This window comes from Lithobates pipiens, unplaced genomic scaffold, assembly GCF_037356315.1.
Source record: "Lithobates pipiens isolate NorthernLeopardFrog02 unplaced genomic scaffold, aLitPip1_a1.2 Scaffold_19, whole genome shotgun sequence".
NCBI classification, from domain to species: Eukaryota; Metazoa; Chordata; class Amphibia; order Anura; family Ranidae; genus Lithobates; species Lithobates pipiens.
Window position 1 is genome coordinate 530283873 of NW_027507764.1, and position 25006 is coordinate 530308878.

Below are 25006 nucleotides of genomic sequence, written 5' to 3' on the forward strand. Positions count from 1 at the left end.
GGTAGTTGTACTGTCCTGACTTGTTAGTGTCTCAAGAAATGAGATACACCTGATGTACTCCAAACTGCTGGTTGTAAGCTGAACAGTGGACTGTGAATAAGTATTCCTTTTTGACTGCTGGGTTGCATTTTTAGGTTCTTTTGGGGATTTTCCTTGTAGCTATTTAATACCCTTTTCTGACACTTTTTAAATATTATTTTTTCTTTTCTTTCCTTCAGCCTACTAATTAAGGGGAGTGTTTAACTGGGCACAGGTGCTTGAGGTCTATATAAGTTTGTGTAGAACTCATTTGAGCCTGCTCATCTTGAGTCTGTGAGAACTCTGTCTAAGTGGAACTGGTCCAAGTGGGGAGTTAAAAACCAGAGTTTAAAACAGGAGGTTATAACAGGGGTCATTGTAGCTGTGTAGTGTGAGTACCTGAGTGTTGTCTGAGTAGTGTGTGTGTGTGTGTGTGTGTGTGTGTGTGTGTGTGTCATTAGTACTTGTGTATTGTGGTTGCACGCTGGTCTGTGAGTACCTGTGTACTGTCTTGTTGAGTATTAGTGTCAGAAAGCTACTTGTTAGGTAATTTTGGACTGGGTATAATCTCTAATCCTCATTAAATAGTTACGATGACTGGCGGATGTGGAGAGGTGACTTGGTGTACATCTTGCGGCATGTATGCGTTCCTTGATCATCTGATCGAGGGTGAATACTGCTGTGCAAAATGTAAGCACATTGTTTCCCTGGAAGCCCAGGTTCTGAATCTGGGGAAGCAACTGTCAGCACTGAGAGGACCCTCTACCCTAAATGAGAGCCAGGAATGTACACGGCAGGGGCCAGCACAGAGGTGGGTGGAGACAAAGAGGTACAGGCACTAGCAGAGAGTAGATGGGTGACAGTCAGGAAGGGTAGAGGGGCAACTGCCAGGGAGGCCGATCCAGGGCTGGAGCATCCCAATAAGTATGCTCCATTGAGTGACATTGGTGATCCCAGTCAGGGACCAGCACTGCTGGAGCTGAGAGATTCTCCTAGCTGCCAGGAGAAGAACTCCTCCAGTGAGAGCGGGGGGGGGGGGGGGGGCGGCGAAGGGAAAGCAAAGACAGATTCTGGTGGTAGGGGACTCAATTCTTAGGGGGGCAGAGAGGCCAATCTGTAACAACAACCTGAAGTGCCGAACTGTATGTTGTCTGCCGGGCGCTCGGGTTCGGCACATCACGGATCTGGTGGACAGATTACTGGGAGGGGCTGGGGAAGACCCAGCTGTCATGGTGCACGTTGGCACCAATGACAAAGTCAGAGGCAGATGGAGTGTCCTAAAGAATGATTTTAGGGACTTGGGTGCTAAATTGAGGAAAAGGACCTCCAAGGTAGTATTCTCAGGAATACTACCAGTACATCGAGCCACACCAGAAAGGAAGAGGGAGATTAGGGAAGTAGACAAGTGGCTCAAAAGCTGGTGTAGTAAGGAGGGGTTTGGGTTCCTGGAGGACCGGGACGACTTCTCAGACGATAACCGGTACTATAGAAGGGATGGACTGCACCTAAATAAGGAGGGTGCAGATCAGCTGGGATTAAGGATGGCCAAAAAGTTAGAGGGGTTTTTAAACTAGGTGATGGGGGGAGGGTTCAGATGGAGATGGTCGGTCGGTCGGTCAGCCAGTCAGTCAGTCAGCGTGGAGCATATTCCAGAGGGTAATATTAGTGGTAGTGTAACCAAAGCACATAAACCCGAGGTAAATATAGTAGCACGTCCTAGTTGTAATCTTGGAACACCCAAGAGGATTAGTATGTGACCCGTCAAAATATATTAATACATTAAAATGTTTGTTCACCAATGCCAGAAGTCTGCCAAGCAAAATAGGCGAGTTGGAAGTTCTGGTGCATCAGGAGAGCTATGATGTAATCGGTATTGCTGAAACTTTGCTTCATTCCTCGCATGACTGGGCTATTAATATTCCTGGCTATGCACCCTTTCGGAAAGACAGAGTAAAAAGGAAAGGTGGAGGGGTCTGTCTGTATGTGAGAAGTGATCTCAAAGCGCGTGAGAAAGAAGACCTGGTGGACAGAGTGTGAGATGAGACCAAAGCAGCATGGGTGGAATTGCATACAGATGTGCGTAGTTCAAAGTTAATCATTGGAGTTTGTTATAGACCACCCAATGTTAATGAGGAGGTGGAGACTCAGCTCCTTGCACAGATAGAAATGGCTGGGACAGTGATAATGGGGATTTTAACTACCCAGAAATTGACTGGGGTAATGGTACTGCTGGGACAGTTAAAGGGCAAAAATGTATAAACCTATTACAGGACAATTTTATGGTCCAGTTTATTGAGGCCCCAACTAGGAATGATGCTCTGTTGGACCTGATAAGCTCAAACCATGCAGAACGTATTACTAATGTTCAGATAAAGGAACATCTGAGTAGCAGTGACCATAACATGATTTCTTTTAATGTTAGCTGTAAGCAAAAATCACATACGGGAAGGATAAAAACACTTAATTTCAAGAGAGCAAATTTTTCAAGGATGAGGGCTGCTCTCCAGGACTTAGACTGGAGAGAATATTGACATCAGTGGGCACAGAAAAGAAATGGGAATTCTTCAAAAAGACTGTTTGTGATCTCACGGCAAAGTATATTCCCATGGGCAATAAGTTTAAAAGGCTAAAGAAAAAACTATGTGGCTCACAGCCAAAGTTAAAAAAGCTATAAACTATAAAAAAAAGAGCTTTTAAAAAATATAAAAATGAAGGAACGCTAGTGTCATTTAAATGTTACAAGGAATATAACGGAATATGTAAAAAGGAAATCAAGGATGCAAAAATTCAAAATGAAAGACAGATTGCAAAAGATAGTAGGACAGACCCCAAAAAATTCTTCAAATATATTAATAGTAAAAAGGTCAAGTCTGAGCATGTAGGCCCTTTACAAAATAATCTGGAGTGGGTAACTGGGGAAAAAGAAAAGGCTAACCTATTAAATACTTTCTTCAGCTCTGTGTATACAAAGGAGCATGGGGAGAGCTCATGTCCATAATGGGGGTGGTAGTGACGCAGCCCCAAATCCACAATGGCTCAAAAGTGATATGGTCCAGAAGTATTTGGACAGAATAAAGGTGGATAAAGCACCTGGACCTGATGGCATCCACCCACGGGTCCTAAAAGAATTGAGCTCTGTAATTTCAAAGCCATTGTATCTAATTTTTAGGGACCCATTAATGACAGGAATAGTACCACTGGATTGGCGCAGGGCCAATGTGGTGCCTATATTTAAAAAGGGAACAAAGTCTTTACCAAGTAACTATAGACCCGTTAGTTTAACTTCTATAGTTGGGAAGATACTGGAGGGATTAATAAAAGACCACATAGACGAGTTCTTGCAGGAAAAAAATATTTTAAGCAACAGACATCATGGATTCATGAAAGAAGTTGTCAAACGTAATTCTTTTTATGAGGTGGTAAGTAAAACCTTGGACAGAGGGGTGGCGGTGGACGTGGCATACTTGGATTTTTCAAAAGCGTTTGATACAGTTCCGCACACATGGCTCATGTGTAAGGTAAAGTCTACAGGTTTGGAAATATCAGTTTGTAAATGGATAGAAAACTGGCTAAAAGACAAAATTCAGAGAGTAGTGGTTAATGATTCTTACTCTGAATGGTCCAAGGTTCAGTGTTGGGACCCTTACTTTGCGACTATGTGGCAGATGAGGTTTAATGTTGAGAAATCTAACGTTATGCACTTGGGGGGCTAAGAATATGCATGCATCATACATGCTAGGGTGAGTACAACCGGGGGAATCCATAGTGGAGAAGGATCTGGGGGTTTTGGTAAATCATAAGCTCAATAATAGCATGCAATGCCAAGCTGCGGTTTCCAAAGTGAGCAAAGTCCTTTGCTGTATTAAGAGACGTATGTACTCCAGAGAGAGAGATATCATGTTGCCCCTGTCCAAATCATTAGGAAGACCTCATCTGAAGTATGCAGTTCAGTTTTGGGCACCAGTTCTCAAAAAAGATATCGGGGAATTGGAGAAAGTGCAGAGAAGGGCAACCAAACTGATAAGAGGCATGGAGAAACTCGGCTATGATGAAAGATTAGAGGAACTGAATTTATTCACTCTTGATAAGAGGAGATTAAGGGGTATATGATCAACATGTACAAATATATAAGGTGTCCATATAGTGAACTTGGTGTCAAGTTATTCACTTTACAGTCAATAAAGAGGACAAGGGGGCACTCTTTATGTCTAGAGAACAAATGGAACAAATGGTTCAAGCTCTAGATTCCCAATGTGTCTGACTCCAAAGTCTACGGCCATATCACCCTGAAAGCGCCCGGTCTCATTGGATCTTGGATTCTAAGCAGGGTCAGGCCTGGTTAGTGCCTGGATGGGAGACCACCTGGAAATACCAGGTGCTGTAGGCTGGGTGTGCCGGAGCCTCCGTTTATGGTTAATAACCAAAAATCTGCAAAACGGAAAATCCTTCCTTCAGTTACCGGGAACATGGTATCAACACATGCCAACGTTTTTTGGGTTGAGGAACAGTCCTGGAAGAGGCAACTGTCCAAGAAAAGTGGCCCAGGTCAGAAATGGCCTTGCCCAGTAACATTCCAGAAATTCAGGCAGAGTACTTGGTCCTGAGGCTCTGAATTTTCAGTTTACGGAATTGTCCTGCCAGGATTCAATCCGACAATGCCACAGCAATGGCCTGTATTGATCACCAAGGGGGCAGAAAAAGTTGTGTGGCCCAGAGAATGGTGAATAGAAAATTGGCAGGCGGACTACTTTGAATCCCCAGCGGTTGTTCCCGTTAGACTGGTTCCTTCACCCCGATATCTTATTGTCAGTATGCCAAAGATGGGGGATCCCAGACGTAGATCTGTTTTTGGTCCAGGTTTAACAAAGAAATCAACAACTTTGTGTCAAAAAAGGATCCGCTAGCATGAGGAACAAATGCCTTGCTTTTCCTGTGGAATCGATTCTCACTGATTTATGCATACCCTCCTATTCTGCCTGCATCCACAACTTCTTCACAGGATCAAGCAGGAAGGGAAGTCAGTGATTCTTGTGGCTTCCAGTGTGGCCCAGGAAATCATGGTATGCAGAGATCGTAAAGCTGGCGATAGGGGATCCATGGATCCTACCGCCATGGCCAGACCTTCTCTCACAAGGTCCGTTATTCCATCTTACTTTACAAATGCTAAATGTAACGGTTTGGATATTGAGACCCACATTCTGGAGAAGTGTGGGCTGTCAGGTTTAGTGCAATCTACTCTGGTTGATGCAAGGAAGCAGGCCTCCAGAGTCATGTATTCTAGAGTCTGGAAGGCGTATGTCTCCTAGTGTGAATCCAGGGGTTGGCACCCCAGGAAATATATCATAGGTAGAATCCTCGACTTTGTACAGATGGGATTAAAAATAAAGCCGGTCTTGAGTACTCTCAGGGGCCAGGTTTCGGCCTTATCTGGTTATTTTTTTTCAGCGACCAGAGCCATATTTAATTATTCACAAGGATAAGGTTGTATTGTGTCCATCCTAATTTTCTACCTAGGATAGTTCCAGGTTTTGATTTGAACCAGGATATTGTTCTACCTTCATTTCCAGGAAAAGTCACAACATTCTCTTGATGTGGTGAGAGCAGTCAAAATCTATCTAAGAACGACCGTTCAGGTTCGAAAAACTGATGTTTTGTTTGTGTTTTGTTTTTGACAAGCGATTGTTCAAGCTTATGGTTTAAGGAGGAAAGTTACACTTTTTCATATTAAAGAACATTCCACTAGGGCTGTTAGTGCTTTGTGGGGGTACATCACCAAGCTTCCGTGGTTCAAATCTGCAAGGAATCAACTTGGTCTTCGGTCCATACATATACCAGATTTCATCAGGTGAATGTAAAAAGGCATGAGGATTTTGCCTTTGGGCGTAGTGTGCTGCAGGCAGCACTATTAGTCTTCTAGTCTCATGTTGCCCTAATTCTGTTGTCTCCTTCCCCTCAGTTGGCATTGCTCTGGGACATCCCACAACAGCTTACCTGTAAAATCCTTTTCTTTTGAAGTACATCACGGGATACAGGGGTCCTGCCCCTCTTTCTAGTATACACGTGTATTGCTTTGCGACAAAAACTGAGATACTCCCAGTAGTGGGAGGAGTTGTATAGGGAGTGGACTTCCTTTCTTAGGGTGTGCCAGGGTCCATCACCTGCAGGTGGCCTATAACCACATACATAGTTCCATTGTAAGGTTGAATAAAGACACCAGTCCATCCAGTACAACCTGAGTGAATGTCTACAATTGTCCCTATGCACACTCACATCAGTCCCTACCCTCAAGGAGCCCACACTCCAAGGTCCCCATTCATATGCTAGGGCCAATTTTTGGACAGAAGCCAATTAACCTACCTGCATGTCTTTGGAGTGTGGGAGGAAACTGAAGTACCCGGAGGAATCCCACGCAGGCACAGGGAGAACATGCAAACTCCAGGCAGGTAGTGTCATGGTTGGGATAACATAGTAATTACTATGTTTGTGTCCTGTGATGTACTTCAAAGAAAAGGATTTTACAGGTAAGCTGTTGTAAAAATCCTATCTTCTCCCCATGAAGGGACCAAAGGGTTAGGGGGACATCAGCCATGGGGGGGGGGGGGTGTGTGTGTGTGTGCGGAGGTCTCACTGGTACTGCTAATAATTGTTAATGTTAACTGGTGTTACTGTGTGCCTGCTGCTAAACAGGTCTCTGCACCCCCCCCCGCCCCGAAAGTGTTGTGCACGAGCGTGGAAAAGGGTGGGGAATTTTTTCAGAGGGGTGGGGCCTAAGCGCAGTGCTGTGAACGTCCACGAGGACACACAGCAGGCAAAAACAGATAAAACTACAGCTGTGACACTCTTCTCGGCTGACAAGGAGGAAACAAGCAGCCTGCACACAGGGACACAGGAGTTGTGGGATAGGTGAGGGTTGCAAGCTGGCATTCCTGATACAGGAAGGACTTTTTATTTTATTTTATTTTTTTCAGCACTAGATTGAACTTTATAGCGGCTTTATTTGTTGTATAGTGCCTCTGTTTTTGTGCTTAGGAATATGCCTACCACAAAGCTCAAAAAAGTACTAAAGGTTTCACTCCCAGTTGCTAGGATCTCAAGTCCATTTCCACATTGTCATCCTCGCCTGAATTACCAGTTATGACAGGCCAGGGTGAGCCATCGAAACAAATTTATGGTGCAACTGCTTCTCACATTTCGGCCCCTGTATACGTGACTGAAGATGTCCTTTCCTCCACCCTGCAGGGTCTGGAAGGAAGATTAGTGGCTTTAATCGCATCCTCCATTCAAATGGATAGGAATCGTGCTAGATCCCCCCCCCCCTCCCCCACTTCGGAACCTTTGTAAGGGGAACAATGGGCTCAGGATGAGGTGTTGCCCTCAGTCGATCAGGAGGGAAAAAAAACGATGATTCCTCTGTGGAGGAAATCAGTGGATGAACCTTTTTCAGCCTCACAATCTGAGAAATTGCTTATACAAACTCTTACAGGGATGGTTCGTTCCACTTTTATGTTGCCCCTAACAGTCTCCTGAAAGCTTGGGTTCTTCCTTGGGTTCCTTAAAACCTTCTCAGCCTGTGCATTCATTTCCTGTCCATGCATTACTAGAACAGCTTGTTTTTTGCTGAATGGGATCACCCGGATACGCATTTTCTCCCCCCTAAGAGATTTTCAGTTCTCTATCCCATGGAGGAGAAATTCACCAAGAGATGGAAAGTACCAGCAGTTGACGCTGCGATTTCCAGTGTGAATAAAAGCCTAACTTGCCCTGTAGACAATGCACAAATGCCTAAGGATCCAACAGATGAGAAGTTGGAATCCCTGTTAAAATCTTTTTCCTTGGCAGGTGCTGTTACTCAGCCTGTAGTCGCTGCAATAGGCATCTGTCAATCCCCAAAGGAGCAATTTAGACAGGCCCTTAAAGAGGTTCCTGCGCAACAAGCCCAGCAATTGGCTGAACTACCAGAAGCATTATGCTTTGCCGTAGATGCCATTAAAGATTCTAATCACCAGGCACCTCGCCTTAAGCTTATGCTTGTACATATGCATAGAATCCCGTGGTTAAAAAAAATTGGTCAGCTGAAGCACCATGTAAAACCCTCCTGAGTTCCCTTTTAGTGAGGAGAGGCTATTTGGACAAATGTATCCAAACAATTTCTAGTGGGAAAAGTACTCTTACCAGTCAAAAGAAAGTATAAACGCCCTTGATTTAAACGGGCTCTTTCACCTGCGCCAGGGGCTTCTGCCTCTCAGTGGCGACGGCCTCCGCCATCACTCTAGAGGAAAACCTCAGGGTCAGACCCAGGCTTAAAAGAAGTCCTGGGGTTCGGAAACCTACAAAGCAGATTGCTAAAGCCTCATCATGAAGAGACAACACCCCCCCCCCCCCCCAACGCCAAGGTGGGGGGGGAGACTTCTGTAGTTTTCAGAAGTCTGGCAAGAGGAAATTCAAGACAGATGGGTCATCTCCACGGTAATGCTGGGATACAAACTGGAGTTTTGATGCTCTCCGCCATCTCATTTCTTGAGGTCAAGCATTCCCAAAGATCCATAGAAGACAATCTCACTGTTTTCAGGCACTAGACCCATTAATCTCTCAAGGGATGATCATACAGATTCCCACAAAAGATCAAGGTCTGGGGTTCTGTTCAAATCTTTTTATGGTACCAAAACCAAATGGAGATGTCAGACCCATTCTAGATCTAAAAAATCGAAATCGGTTCCTGAAGATCCGCACCTTTTGCATCGAGACAATTGGGTCAGTAGTTTCTATCCTTCTAGGAGGAGAACTTGTGCATCCATGATGTCGATTGATGCCAGATCTGCATGTCCCTATATTTCCCGCTCGCCAAAAGTTTCTGCCGTTCAAGTTAGAACAGCAGCATTTCTAGTGTGTAACCCTGCCCTTCGGGCTGGCCATAGCACCCTGATGTTCACAAAGGTGCTGGCCCCACCTCTAGCTAGGTTAAGGGCCCAGGGCTTAACAGTCATAGTGTACCTAGACGATCTATTGCTAATAGACCAGTCGTGGCTCGTTTGGAGCAAGGCATACGCATTACAACCAGTTACCTGGAAAGTTTGGGTTGGATTCGCAACCTAGAGAAATCTTCCTTTTTTTAATATCGCTAGAAAGACTGGAGTACTTGGGTATGATTATAGATACAGCCCAGGAAAAGGTGTTTCTCTTATATTCACAGACCGACACAGCTCCTCTCTGTAACTAAATGGGTTGTTAGCCCCATCACTGGAGATGCTAGGCAAGTTGTAATATGACACTTCAGAACTTTTAGTTCTGCCCATGGAGCGGTCCCTAGGGCACAACCCCACAGCCTGCTCAGGAACAACTCAGTACGCCAACAAGTAGTAAAACGTAAAGAGAAAAAGGAGGGGCGGGTGCTGTGTCGGTTGGTGAATTACAGAGAAAAGGATTTTACAGCGAGTACAAAAATCCTATTTTCTCCTATATTCACCGACCGACACAGCTGCCCTTTGTAACTAAATGGGATGTCCCCAAGCAGTGCCAAATGAGGGGTGGGAAAAACAGCATTAAAACTTCATCCACCATGGCAAATGGGAACTAGTGAAACTAAACCCACAAAAAAACAGCAGTGTATGGAAAAAACACCACCACATAACCGGGTATTCTCAACAGGAGAGATCCCCAAAACCGCAACCATGTGCGGAAGTAATGCAACAGTGCATTAATAAAACAGTACTGCGTTTTTATCGAAAAACCAGGAAAAATCTTGATTGCATATATAATTGCAACTACACAGCCGCCTGCAAAACTTTGCGGCCAAAACAGGCATCAGCCGATGCACTGACGTCTACCTTGTAGAACTTGGTAAACATATGGACAGATGACCAGGTCACCGCCTTACACACCTGAGCGACCGCTTCGAGTTGGAAAAGGCCCAAGACGTTCCGATTGCCCTTGTAGAGTGGGCTGTGACTGGAAAGGGGGACATCTGCCCCTTTTAAGGCGTAGGCTTGTACTACAATCTGTCTGATCCACCTGGAAATGGTGGCAGAAGAGACCGCCTATTAAAGTCTATGGGACTCGACCATTCAAAATCTAAAGTGCTCATTTTAAAGGCTAATATGCAAGTTACTGTCCTAAAGTGTTTGGGGACCTGGGTCCTGCCCCAGGGGACATGTATCAATGCAGGTTTCCGTTACATCAGATGGGGGCGGGGTCACACATACGTCATTGGGGAAGCCCGGCTTCCCCCACTAGCATCAGAGGGGGGCGGTGTCAGGTGACGGGTGGCCCCACCCTTCTCATATAAGAAACGTCAGGCTGCCGGGATCCCCGCAGTGTCTCCGACAGTGGAGACAGAGGATGCATGGATGGACTGCGCTGCGCTGGACTGGAGGGAGAGATCACCCGTCGCTGGATCAGATCAGCCATCACTGGACCCCGGAGAGATGATCATCCGTCGCTGGATAGCAAGAGTGGATTACCACTGCTGGAATCTTTTTTATTTTTTATTTTTTTTAATAAAGGAATTTTTCAAAAGTGTGTTTGTCTTATTTAACTATTTTTTTTCACTTTCTTTGTGAAATGGTAAGGGTACTTTTGTACCCCCTTACCATTTCAAATGGGCCGGGATATGGGAGTCCCCTTGTTAAAGGGGGCTTCCAGATTCCGATAAGCTCCCGCCCGTAGACCCCCACAACCACCAGCCAGGGTTGAGGGGATGAGGCCCTTGTCCCCATCAACATGGGGACATAGTGCTTTGGGGGGGGGACCCCAAAGCATCCTCCCAATGTTGAGGGCATGTGGCCTGGTACGGTTCAGGAGGGCGGGGGGCTCTGTTGTCCACCCTCCTCTTTTCCTGCAGCCTGCCAGGTTGTGTGCTCGGATAAAGGGTCTAGTATGGATTTTTAGGGGGCCCCCACGTACATTTTTTTTAAATTTGACGCGAGGTTCCCCTTAATATCTATACCAGACCTGAAGGGCCTGGTAATTGAATTTGGGGGAACCCCACGCTTTTTTTTTTTTTTTATAAATTTTTTTAAATCAATGACTTTTAATGAGTGTTCTCTGTATTACGGGAGCCGACAATTCATTATAGCCACAAGTGATTTTAAATTACTTTTTTTTCCTGCAGAAATGACAATTTGTGCAGGGGCAGTTCTAAGCACCAGAAACATGCGTCCCTTCACAGGCATACTATAGACACCCCCCAGGTACGAAATTTTAAAGGAATATTACACTTTTATTTTGTTTTTAAAATCACTGCTCCCGAAAAAACTGCAGTTTTTAAAACTTTTTTATTTTTTTGCATTGATGCATGTCCCTTGGGGCAGGACCCAGGTCCCTAAACACTTTAGGACAGTAACTTACATATTGACCTTTAAAATTAGCACTTTAGATTTCTCCCATAGACTTTTATGCAGGGTGTTCCATCCCTTTCGAATTTGCCGCAAACACCCCAAATTGTTCACTGTTCACCGAACAATGTTCGAGCCGTGGAGTCCGCATCGCAGAGCATGTCAATAATATTAAAAAGGGTTTACGTTCCCACAATGTGTCCAAACATTTCAGGTATTTTCACGATAGGGACCCTCGATGCCTCAAGTTTTGGGGTGTGGAAAAAGTGAAAAAACATTGGAGGGGAGGTAATCTTATCCGAAGCTTAAGCCAGTGTGAATCCTTCTGTATTCACGAGACTCTGGTTCTTACTCCAGGTGGGTTAAATGTTGATTTTGACTTGAATTGTTTTATTTCAGATAAAAATGTAATATTATTACCACTGTTGTATAAGCGTCTAGGCTTTCTATGGCAACAGATTACTATATAAATGCAAGGAGTGACGCCATTTAGCTCCACCCACCGCTGACGAAGGGGAGGAGCCTTTCACGGACGTCACCTGCCGTCTAGTCTGTGCATTGTCTTGTTTTTATTTTCATCTTATCTCAATTCATCTCCTGCTGTCAATGTGTTCAGCTGCAGTTACCATTGTATATGCTATACTGGCATCTAGTGGTTGTAAATGAAATTGACATCTTGTAACTGCATTAAGGAATCTATCCATATGAACTGTGGACTCCTAAAGAGAATTTTTTTTTTGTGAACATATATTTTGTTTTTTAAAGTGTGTAATAAAACTATCTTTTTTTTTTTAACTAGATGCTGACCGCCGGCTGTCAAATGGCGGCCAGGCGGCGCACCTATTGTGGTGGGAGGCCGTCATATGATGGCCTCCCGTTTGAACAGGGAATGCGCGCGATCGTGCGCGCGCATCCCTGTTTCTTCGGTGGCGGTGTGTCACGGAAACACTGCTCGCCACCGAAGGGGGTGAACAGCCATTGGTTATGGCTGTTTACCACGTGATCGGCCGTGATGAAGTCACGGCCGATCACAGATGGTCACACCCCGACTGTGCACGGCGCATGCTCACGATCGTGCTGCGTGTGCACGTCGGTGGCGGCGTGTTCCCCGGCAACACTGCTTGTCACGACGCTGGTAAATACCCATTGGCCGGCTGTTTACCCACGTGATCGGCTGTGATCCTTTCACAGCCGATCACTAAAATGTTAACAAACCGCGGTAACGAGATGTTACCAGGTTCTCCTCCTCACACACCGATCGTGTGGGAGGAGGAGATTGCGGTAACATCTCATTACCGCCTACAGTGTACACCAATCATACTGATTGCCCCCCCTAATAAAGAGGACCTGTCACCACCCCTCATAATACCTGTCAATCTCAGTCCATCAGAGTACCTGTCCCGGGCCATCAGAGTACCCGAGTACCTGTCCCGGGCCATCAGAGTACCCGAGTACCTATTTGCAGCCCACGTCTCATAGAATATACGTTGGGGTGTTTGCTTTCCAAAATGGGGTCATTTTGTGGGTATTTTCACTGTCCTGGTGGTCCAGGACCTTCAAAAGTGTGATAGGTAGGAATGAGATGTCATTTATGCTCCTAGAACGCCTGAACGTACTACTTCAATGTTCGGCCTCTCTATGTGACCAGGCTGTGTAAAAGTCCTACACATGTGCTACAGATATGTAGCAGTATACATTTTGGCCAAAATTTATGAAGAAAAATTACTAATTAGCAAAAGTTTATGACAGAAACAAAGAAAAAGGCATTTATTTTTTCACAAAATTTACGTTTTCTTTATAGCACAAAAAAAAAAAAAAAACACTAGTGATTAAATACCACTAAAAGAAAGCTCTATTTGTGTGGAAAAAAGACACAAGTTTCATATGGATACAGTGTTGGATGACTGAGTAATTGTCATTCAAACTGAGAGCGCTGAAAATTGGTCTGGTCAGGAAGGGGGTGTAACTGCACTGTATTGAGGTGGTTAAGCTACACTTAGATCGTTTTTTTTTTTTTTTGATTATTAAATTTTTGGGGGATGGAATTCTTCTCTGCCTATATACACCTGCTTACCACACCTGGAGTGAAAATGGTTGGGTATTGATCTGGAGTCGGCTGCACCTGATTGATCGAATTTGAAAATCTCCTCGTGGATACGTGGAAAGTCAAGCAATAAGGCTTATGTATACCCCTGATGACAATTTGCGCTTCTGACCATCTGAGATTTCAGAGGTCCATCCCAGCTGATAAGAATAATATATATGGACTTTTGTATGTTGCGCTGCACCATTTGTATAATTTAATGTGCCATTAAGGTGTTTTTGTGTATTGCTCCTTGAGGTGTACAGCTTGCAATTTTTTTCTTTTGATACATGTGAACGCTGATTGTTCTTTTATTTAAAATGTTCGAGTCGAACATGAGTTTGATTTGAACTCGAAGCTCATCCCTAGATACAACATTAACCTTAGTCCTTTTGACAAGGAAGTTGGTATTTTTGGTTGCTATATCCTCAGCAAGGAGGGTTTTACAATTGGCTGTTTTTTCTTGCAAAGAGCCATATTTGAGTTTTCATGAGGCAGAGTTTTCACTTTAACCAAGATATTTCCAAAACCATGTTCCAGGGAAGAAAAGTCACTACATTGTCTTGATGTGGTGAGAGCAGTGAAAATCTATTTAAAGGTAACTGCTCAGATTCATAAGACTGATGTCTTATTTATTCTGCCTGAGGGTCCTAATAAAGGACAGGCAGCGTCGAAATCCACTGTCTCTAAGTGGATTCTGCAAGTTATAATTCAAACTTATGATTTAAGGGGTAAGATTCCCCCTTTTTCAAGTTAAGGTGCACCCTACCAGGGCGGTTAGTGCTTCTTGGGCAGTGGCACACATCACGCCTCCATGGCTCAGATCTGTAAGGCCGCAACTTGATCTTCAGTACATATATTCACAAAATGTATCAGCTGGATGTAAGGAGGTTTGAGGATATTGCAGTGTGCTGCAGGCAGCAATATAGGTCTTCAAGTCTGGGGGCACCCTCCGGGTTGTGTCTCCCTCCTCTCAAGTAGCATTGCTATGGGATGTCCCATTAAGTAATTACTTAATGCTCTGTGTCCCATGATGTTCGATAAAGAAAATAGGATTTATATAACCGCTTACCTGTAAAATCCTTTTCTTGGAGTACATCATGGGACACAGAGGCCCCTCCCTTTTTGGGGATTTAAGTATATTTCTTTGCTAAAAAAAAACTGTTGTGCTCCTGGAAGGAGGAGGGGTTATATAGGGAGTGAACTTCCTGGATTGGGTGTACCAGTGCCTATCACCAAAAGGTGGCCTATAACCCATTAAGTAATTAAGGCTCTGTGTCCCATGATATACACCAAGAAAAGGATTTTAAAGGTAAGCTGTTATAAAAATCCTATTATCCTCTTCTTCAGCGGGCGGTCCGCTTTAAGATAAAAGTGGGCTCTGTGGTGGATTCGCCGCAAGATCACTTGGAGCCATTGGCAGTGTGGAGGCGATCGGGTCCTTTCACGTTTGTGGTATGGAGATGAGTGAGGGGAAGATGGCCCCCACCTGTCTCCATACCATTGCAGAGCAGAAGCAATGGCAAAGTGTGTGTGTGTGTGTGTGTGTATAATAGGGCTGCAACTAACGATTATTTTCATAATCGATTAGTTGGCTGATTATTGTTTCGATTAATCGGTTAATATCCATGAAAAAAAGTGTGGTGTATAATTTAGTTAATATGTAAAGTTTAAAAAAAAAAGGCAATTTATTCTTAAATATCTATATGCAGTAGTAAATAGAAATAACCAACTATATGTTTAGGGAGCAAAATATCTAATCCACTCTGAGAATAACAGACAGAAGATATATACTGTGTGTGTGTATATGTATATGTATGTGTGTGTGTGTGTGTGTGTGTATGTGTGTGTGTGTATATATATATATATATATATATATATATATATATATATATATATATAGGGATATATACTGTATATACTATTAGAGGGGATATATACTGTATATACTATTAGAGGGGATATATACTGTATATACTATTAGAGGGGATATATACTGTATATACTATTAGAGATATACTGTATATACTATTAGAGAAAAGGGATACTGTATATACTGGTACTATTAGAAGAGATATACTGTATATACTATTAGAGGCTATATACTGTATATACTATTAGAGGGGATATATACTGTATATACTATTAGAGGGGATATACTGTATATACTATTAGAGGGGATATATACTGTATAAACTATTAGAGGAGATGTACTGTATGAACTATTAGAAGAGATATACTGTATATACTACTTGAGGAATTGTATAGTGTATATACTATTAGAGGAGAGATATACAGTGGTGTGAAAAAGTGTTTGCCCCCTTCCTCATTTCCTGTTCCTTTGCATGTTTGTCACACTTAAGTGTTTCGGAACATCAAACCAATTTAAACAATAGTCAATGACAACACAAGTAAACACAAAATGCAATTTGTAAATGAAGGTGTTTATTATTAAAGGTGAAAAAAAATCCAAACCATCATGGCCCTGTGTGAAAAAGTGATTGCCCCCCTTGTTAAAACATACTATAACTGTGGTTGTCCACACCTGAGTTCAATTTCTCTAGCCACACCCAGGCCTGATTATTGCCACACCTGTTCACAATCAAGGCATCACTTAAATAGGAGCTGCTTGACACAGTAAGGTCCACCAGAAGATCCTTAAAAGCTACACATCATGCCGAGACCCAAAGAAATTCAGGAACAATTGAGAAAGAAAGTAATTGAGATCTATCAGTCTGGAAAGGGTTATAAAGCCATTTCCAAAGCTTTGGGAATCCAGCGAACCACAGTGAGAGCCATTATCCACAAATGGCGAAGACATGGAACAGTGGTGAACCTTCCCAGGAGTGGCCGGCCGCCCAAAATTACCCCAAGAGCGCAGCGACGACTCATCCAAGAGGTCACAAAAGACCCCACAACAACGTCCAAGGAACTGCAGGCCTCACTTGCCTCAGTTAAGGTCAGCGTTCATGCCTCCACCATCAGGAAAAGACTGGGCAAAAATGGCCTGCATGGCAGAGTTCCAAGGAGAAAACCACTGCTGAGCAAAAAGAACATCAAAGCTCGTCTCAATTTCTCCACAACACATCTTGATGATCCCCAAGACTTTTGGGACAACATTCTGTGGACCGATGAGACAAAAGTGGAACTCTTTGGAAGGTTTGTGTCCAAGTATATCTGGCGTAGAAGGAACACTGCATTTCATAAAAAGAACATTATACCAACAGTAAAATATGGTGGTGGTAGTGTGATGGTCTGGGGCTGTTTTGCTGCTTCAGGACCTGGAAGACTTGCCGTGATAAAAGGAACTATGAATTCTGCTGTCTACCAAGAGATCCTGAAGGAGAATGTCCGACCATCTGTTCGTGTACTCAAGCTGAAACGAACTTGGGTTCTGCAGCAGGACAATGATCCTAAACACACCAGCAAGTCCACCACCGAATGGCTGAAGAAAAACAAAATGAAGACTTTGGAGTGGCCTAGCCAAAGTCCTTACCTGAATCCTATTGAGATGTTGTGGTATGACCTTAAAAAGGCCGTTCATGCTCGACAACCCTCTAATGTAACTGAATTAGGACAATTCTGCAAAGATGAGTGGGCCAAAATTCCTCCAGGACGCTGTAAAAGCCTCATTGCACGTTATCGCAAACGCTTGGTTGCAGTTGTTGCTGCTAAGGGTGGCCCAACCAGTTATTAGGTTTAGGGGGCAATCACTTTTTCACACAGGGCCATGATGGTTTGGATTTTTTTTCACCTTTAATAATAAACACCTTCATTTACAAATTGCATTTTGTGTTTACTTGTGTTGTCCTTGACTATTGTTTTTAAATTGGTTTGATGTTCCGAAACACTTAAGTGTGACAAACATGCAAAGGAACAGGAAATGAGGAAGGGGGCAAACACTTTTTCACACCACTGTACTATTAAAGGGTCAATCTAGTAAATATCAGACTCATTAACTTTAACCCCATTTTGTTACTGACCAAGTAATCGATTATGAAAATAGTAATTTCATAATCGATTCGTTGTCGATTAATCGATTAGTTGTTTCAGCCCTAGTATATAATAATATATGTGTGTGTAATATATATACATATATTATATTATTTTTTTTTTTTAAATCTATCACTTTTTCTCGGAAGGAATGTCAGTATGCAGGCAGTTTTCTTAAAATTGGGCAGCATTGCCCGCTTGATTTACAAGTGGTTTGTAGGTCATAAAAAAATAATAATAATCAGTAAATCAAATCCTTGCCATCCGGCGCTACACTAAACAGTAGACTGGTCTCTATACAGTGACGGCCCCCATCACCCACAAAAGTAAAGCAAACCTTATTTCAAGCCAAACATGGAGCTCCTCTCTCTGATTCCCTTCTGAGGCTCCGGCCAGAGCCCTCCTGTGCTCTCTTCCTGGTGATCTAAAGTCTACCTGAGTGTGGACTCAAGTGGACCAGAACATCCCGAACCTAACCTGCCATAGAGGCTGGAAAAATCCGGGCCAGATTACAGTTCAGTCCCTTACAATAGAACGAATGCGAGGTGAAATATAGTGATTATCCACTACCTCACCTACCATCACACACACATATATATGAGGTATTGCCGCGATCGTTGTAACGAGAGCAATAATTCTAGCCCTAGACCTCCTCTGTAAGTCGAAACATGCAACCTGTAGATTATTATTATTATTATTATTATTATTATTATTATTATTATATTTTTTTTTTTTTTTTTTTTTTTTTAAACATCGCCTATGGAGACTTTATTTTCATGCATCAGGGGACACAGAGTCCTAGTAGTTAGTATGTGGGTTATAGGCCACCTTCAGGAGATGCACACTGGCATTTGACAAGAAGTTTAGACAAGAAGTTTACTTCCTATATAACCCCTGCCACTACTGGGAATACCTCAGTTTTTTTCGCCAGTGTCTAAGGTGTTGATCACAAGTAAAGATTAGAATAGTGCTGAGCTCCCCTGGAGCAATCCTTGCTGGGGCTAGCCATGCTGACTGAATCCATTCAAAGTGTCCTTTTTTTGGGCCAAATTGAATGGCACCCAGGCCTCGTATCTGAAGAAACAAGGTTTTGCCTGCGAACGCTTCTCTTTTTAGATCCAATACTTTTTGGTAGGGGCCATAATGTTTTACTGGCAGGGTGCTGTTGCAGATCCAGGATTGTGGGTTTTGTCAAGGTTACCCTGAAGGTTTAACAGAACCCACCATGAAGGGTGAATATTGGGTTTGTTGGTTCACCACAGAAAACCCTGTGGCGGAAAAGGTAAGTGGAGTTTTCTAAGAAATGTTTAGAATTTTCTTATGAATGCCTCCTTTAAGAATAATGTTGTCATGCCTATGTGTCACCACTGGGGACTGTAGTGAGCACTCACTGCCTCATGCTGGAAACGGCGCTGTGCCAGAGAGCCGAGCACTTCTTCCTTTCCTCCGGCCAAAGCAGCAGAGCCTCCGGTAAGCCTAAAGGGGGGGGGGGGAGAATTTGTCTCCCCGTCTGTTGCCCCCTATGCTGGGTTTCCACCTCTGGGGGGGGGGGGAGCTCCTGGATCCATAAAAAAAAAAACGAAAACGCAGCGCCCCCTTGGTGGCTTTTTGTAAAATCCCCTGCCATGCTCACTCTAGGTCCGAGGGTACCTGTAGTCTGACGCTCGCACGGAAAAACCTGTCTTTTTGAAAATGGGGGTGGAGCCGTAGGCAACGTAGGGCTAACGTGGAGGCAAGCTTTTAAAGGTGCACTGTGTACTGCTGCTGGCTGTGGGTGGACACAAGAGAAAGGAGGTGGCATTTTTCAGGTTTGGTGATGGGCATTTTAACTTTTGACACATTGTCAGGCTGGGCATTAATAGCAGCAATATTTTGCTGGACTATAGCCCTAACAGTGTATGCATTCCTTCTGGTAGTGCCTCTGCTTTGTGCATCAGGCTATGAGTGGAAGTGAGACAAGGAACTCCTCAAAGGGTTCTAAGGGATCGATTGTTGTACAACAACCTAAATCCGGTGAGTGAGCCTTCAGGGGAGACTGGTGTTGCAGCAGCGCTGGACACTTCAGCCAACCCCTATATATATATCACACAGGAGGTTTTTTTTCTCTACCTTTTCAAGTTTGGAACAGAAGATGGATGCTATGATCACTTTCCATAGTGGATCCAAGCATAGCATATCCCCATCCAGTGCTCAGGACACAAGGGACGGGGTATCGGGAAGTTCTTCCCAAAGATCAGGAAGATGCTGATATCTCCTCTTCCGAGGATCCTAATATAGAGGGTGTAGTCTCACAAGAAAGCTTGTTGGTACATTCCCTTACCAAGTTGGTTAGCTCAACCTTTTTGCTGCATGTAGCGCAGTCTATTGATGAACCCACCTCTGGTTTGTGATCACTAAAGCCTCCCCCATCTGGGGATGCTTTTCCTATCCATTCATGGCAAAAAAAATCTGATGTATTCTGAATGGGAACACCTGGATAAGCCGTTTTTTTTCCTCCCAAATAGTTTTCTACACTTTATCCCATGGAGGAGGAATGCTATAAGAAATGGGGGGGGGGGGGTTCCAGAAATCGATGCTGCAATCTCCTCAGTAAATAAAAATCTCACTTGTCCGGTAGACAATTTCACAAATGTTAAAGGATCCAACAGATAAAAAGTTGGAATTTCTTTTTAAGAACATAATTTCTCTAGCAAGTTCAGTAGTGCAGCCAGCTCTTGCAACAATTGGAGTGTCTCTGTCTATAAAGGACCAGTTTGTAGAGATACTTAAGATTATTCCTGATCAGCAATCCCAGCAATGGGCTGGTGTATCAGATGCACTATGTTTTAGGGTGGATGCTATGAAGGATTCTATTTTAAGCCTCACAGCTTATGCTAGGACTGGTACATACACGCAGAGTCCTATGGTGCAAAAGTTGGTCAGCTGAAGCGCCGTGTAAGAAACTCTTGGCCAGTTTCCCATTTTCATAGTGACCGGTTATTTGGAGACTATTTAGATAAATATATCCAAAGGATTTCTAATGGGAAAAGTTATTTTACCAGTAAAAAAGACGTTTAAGCATTTCTCCCTTTAAACGTGCATCTTCTCCAGTGCCAGGAGCATCTGCCTCTAGGCAGTCTCGATGGCCTCTACTGTCGCGCTCGAGAGGAAGACCTCAGGGGCAGTCCCAGGGCCAAAAGAGGACTTGGGGCAGAAAGCCCAAAAACCAACAAAATACTAGAGCCTCCTTATGAAGGGGCGCCCCCGCTCGCTCGAGTGGGGGGAAGGCAATTTTCAAAGATCTGGCAGGAACAATGTCAAGACAGATGGGTGGCTTCCTCAATTACTCTAGGTTAAAAACTAGAGTTCAGAGAATTCCCATCTCCTTGTTTTATAAGATCAAACGTTCTCAGAGATCCAGGGAGAAGGAAGTCTCTTTCTAGCTCTGGATCGTCTTATCCCAGAAGGTGATGTCAGAGGTTCCCACAGAGGAACAGGGTTTTATTCAAACCTTTTCACGTTTCCAAAGCCGAAAGTGGAGTTAAGACCCATTCTAGATCTCAAAGATCTGAGCCGAGTGATCTAGATCTCAAAGATCTGACATCAGAGTGGCTCCAGGCTCTGAAAGGATCTTGACAATATTGTTGGAATACACTAAGCTGCCTGACTGCTGGTTCCAGCTCTCAGCAAGCAGCTCTTGCCCCCTCTCCAGCCTGGTTCTCCAGTGAGCACTGCAGGGGCAGAGCAAAGAGTGGCGATTCACAATCGCCACTCTGCTCTGGGAAGACTGAAACTAAATTATCAGCAATCATGTAATTGCTCAGTTCTTGGATAATGCAGCCTACAGCTCTGGGGGGGGGTCTGTGCATTCCTATGCAGGCAGTGGCATTGCTGTCAGTTGGAATGCAGAGGTTGTATGAACACACACTCCCAATGTATCACCGTGTGGGTGAGCGGGCCTGAACTCACCCTAATTGCATCTGAGGCCATGCACAGGTAAGAAAACCTTTTGAATGCCTGTCCCTCCCTCCCTTCTCATCTTCAAACATTTACTAAGTTCTCTCATGCTCCAGCACTCTCCCATCTGCAACACCACTGCGCTTTCTTCCTGGTCTCCCAGGAGACTGAGAGCAGCACGGGTGCGCCCATAACGAACAGCTTGCTATTGGGGTACACGTTCGAAGGAGTAGAAAGTGCTGGCGAGGTAAGGGGCCTCTCTGTAATATTGCACAGACCTAGTAAGTAGAACATCTTTTTTTTATTTTAGCGGGGGGGAAGTTATTTCTTCACGATCACAACAATGACTCTAAAGTTGAATTTCATTCAGTTTATTCAGCTTAGAAACATCTTCATTATGTTTACTAGCAGCCTGCCAAGGGCCCATTCACACTATTGTGCTGCAGTAATGGGTGCGCTACTGCAACATATACAGTAATGCATGTGTGTTGGTGCGGTGCCCTTTATTCAGAATGCCATCATAACACACCATCTCAATGAACTTGTGATGCTCTGCCTTTCTAAGAATACTGCATGTACAATTTCTAGTCAGATGTGGTACATTGCATAGCTCATTCAAATGAAAATGCTCTATTGTGAACTTTCAAGACCAACTTCACAGTATATGTTTCCTATTCACCACTTTCAGCTACCAGGTGGCGAGCCCAAAGCAAATTTTGTCAACGCTCAAATAATGGCCTGCCTCAGTGCATGTAACTGTACCTGGGTTTAAACTTTGAACTTTACCCATGACAACTTGAAGAACACATTCCACATGAATAATTGCTACCAAAATTAGGGTGTGCTGTAAATTTCAACACATTTCTTCTTACCAGAGGCTGACATTTTGCTGAAAACCAGAGCCCCTGAACATCAGCAAATCATAAAGTGGAACTAAACCCATTGATAGAATGGTTTAAAAAGACCGTTATGTATTATGTTGAGTTGTTCCCGTTAAGGTCATCACAGAGGACAAGGGGGCACTCTGTCTGGAGGAAAAGAGATTTAACCTCCAAATACAGAGTTTTATTCACAGTAAGAGTTGCGAAATGTGGAATAGACTCCCTCGATCAGGAATGATTTTTTTTTCTTCCCATGCTAGAGCAAATTGCAAAATGCTTTCCTGTTTTTTTTGCCTTCCTCTGGATCAGCTGTGGGTAAAAGGTTGTGTGTGTGTGTGTGTGTGTGTGTGTGTGTGTGTGTCTAAAGGATTGTATTTTTATTTTCTCTTATATTTACCGACTGACACAGTTCCTCTCTTAGCCATTGGGTTGTTATGCCCACCACTAAGAGAATACTAGGCATTAGTTGTTACACAACACTCAGAACTCTTTAGTTCCGCCCAGGGGGTGGTCCCTTGGGCTACCACCCTCCAGGCTGCCATGCAGTCATCAGTTTTATTTTGCCTAGTGAAGGAGAAGGACCTTGGAACCCTGCGGGCCCGTCGGTCCATGCTTTTTTTTTTTTCTGCAAAAGCGTGACTTTTTGCGCAAGATGATTTGATCTTGTGATCTGCTATCAACAGCCAGCTGGGTGACAGGCTGGATACGCTTATCCTTGTAGTCGACCCAGTCCGGCCATCGAGAGCGTGCAGGCCGCAGCTACACGCTAGGCAGGCCACGAGGAAACCTCAGCTCCAGAGGTGGTCGGTGAGCTTTTATGCTCCTTCCATCTGGGGATGCTGCTGAGCGCTGTGTGTGTGTCTATGCAGGGGGGGGGGGGCAGGTTGCGCTGGCTAGCTGTGTCCTGGGTCCTGTTCTTCCTGCCCCTGGAAGGTGTCTGTGAGGCCATGCTGGTGTCCTGAGCAGCGCTGTGCTCACCATCATTGTTTTCTCCCTGTACCTCCATGGAGCTGCTTTACTGGTGATTGTTCCTATACAGTACACCCGCAGCCATTTTCTTGAAGCCTGAACACGTTTTTTAGCGGCAGCAAGTGCTCTCACAGCCATTTTCCCTGTGTTTTATGTCCTTGTGCGGAAACGCTGGGCGGCCATTTTCTTGAAGCATGAGCACGCTTCAGAGCGGTTTTGGTGTCATTTGCAGCTGCTTCCGCCGACACAGCACTGTTTGCCAACAGGGACTACAGGCACTACTTGCCGGATAGCGCAGAACTCCTCAGGGTGGTGAATCCGGCGGCAAAGATCCCCCTCAGCCAGCGGCAGTAAGGAGGGTGGGACTGTCACTGTCCTAAATCCCCTTCGAGTGGCAGACAGGGTAGGGTCAGCATGGCTTTAGAAACTTGTGTTTCTTCCCCCGAAATCCAGGCATTTGCAACCGGTGCACCTGCAGACTGCGCAGTGCCCATGGACACCCTGACAGCGGTTCTCAATTAGTTTGTTGCCAAGATGCAGGCGACACGTGGGAAAAAGGGTGCAAAAAAGGCCCCTGCATCCTCTGGGGAGAGCTCTGATGCGGACTCGGCTCCTGCTGAGGCTGGTGACCCCTCCTCTGTCTTGTGAGATGACGCTGACCAGGACCGTTTGGATGGTGAGGATAAGTCCCCGTCTGGGTCCGTGCAAGACAAAGTGCTTGTTGGAGCACTTATCACAGCTATGCGTGATACCCTGAAGATTCAGGAGCCAGCAGATCCCTCTACCGATGTAGCGGCCCCCTTTGGGTCCCGCAAGCCAGCACGTTCATCTAAGGTGTTCCAGTATCTGACTTATTTTGACAAGTTCATTTACAAGGAATGGGGTCGCCCGCAACTGACCTTTTCGGTCCCTAAATCCATGGCCGTGCATTACCCCGTTGAGGAAAGCCTTCTCAAAAAATGGTCGGCTCCTCCGGTCGTGGACCAACGGTATCCAGGTTAAATAAAGTAAATACGATCCCGGTAGAGGGGACTCCTGCATTTAAGGATCCCACAGACAGGAAGGCTGAGGCAGTGGCTCGTTCCTTGTTTACAGTTGTGGGGGTCAACCATGCGATCAGTACTGGCATCCGCACTTGTGCCGCAGACACTGAGTGGGCAAAACTGTTGCACCGCGAATTAGGAGAGCGACAGGCTTCTCCTGTCTGCGTGGAACTAGCAGACCAGCTAGTGCAAGGCCTTTACGTTTGTGACGCAGCACTGGATACTCTCCCTCTGTTATCCAGGGCTTCAGTGTCAGCAGTGGTGCTGAGGCCCCCAATTTAAAATGCAGGCCTGCTGACCAGGCATCCAAAAAAGCCCTGACGGATCTTCCCTTCCTTGGCGACTGGCTCTTTGGAGCCTCTTTGGATGACATTATTAAAAATGCCACTGGTGGTAAGAGTACCCTACTCCCACAGACCAGGAAGGCTAAGGAGCCACGCCATAGGCGAGGGCCCTCTTTTTCTGCTCACAAACGTCTTTTTCGTCTGCCTGGAGCTTCGGTTAAATGCCCCAAGCCCGACAGGACGACCACGGAAGGACAAAAACGTCCCTGGAACCGCAAGCCTCACAAGCCTGCGAACAAAAGTGCTACCGCATGAAGGTTTGTCCCCACCCATGTCTCGGGTGGGGGGTCACCTTCGGGAGTTTGCAGCCAGGTGGTCCTCTCAGCTATCTGATCAGTGGTTCTGCGGTCTGATTTTCCTCAGGCTACAAGATAGAGTTTCTCTTGACCGCCAAACAGATTCTTTCCCT

The 25006-nt window shown here is 44.8% G+C and overlaps 1 protein-coding gene and 1 pseudogene across 2 annotated transcripts in view; both read left to right on the top strand.

Annotated features, from left to right (window-relative positions):
* The window catches only part of LOC143997540 (uncharacterized), a 306212-nt gene that overhangs the window by 75335 nt on the left and 205871 nt on the right, over positions 1 to 25006 (top strand). The gene's annotated exons all lie outside the window — the stretch shown is intronic.
* Positions 4287 to 4405, top strand: LOC144000089 (5S ribosomal RNA; annotated as a pseudogene).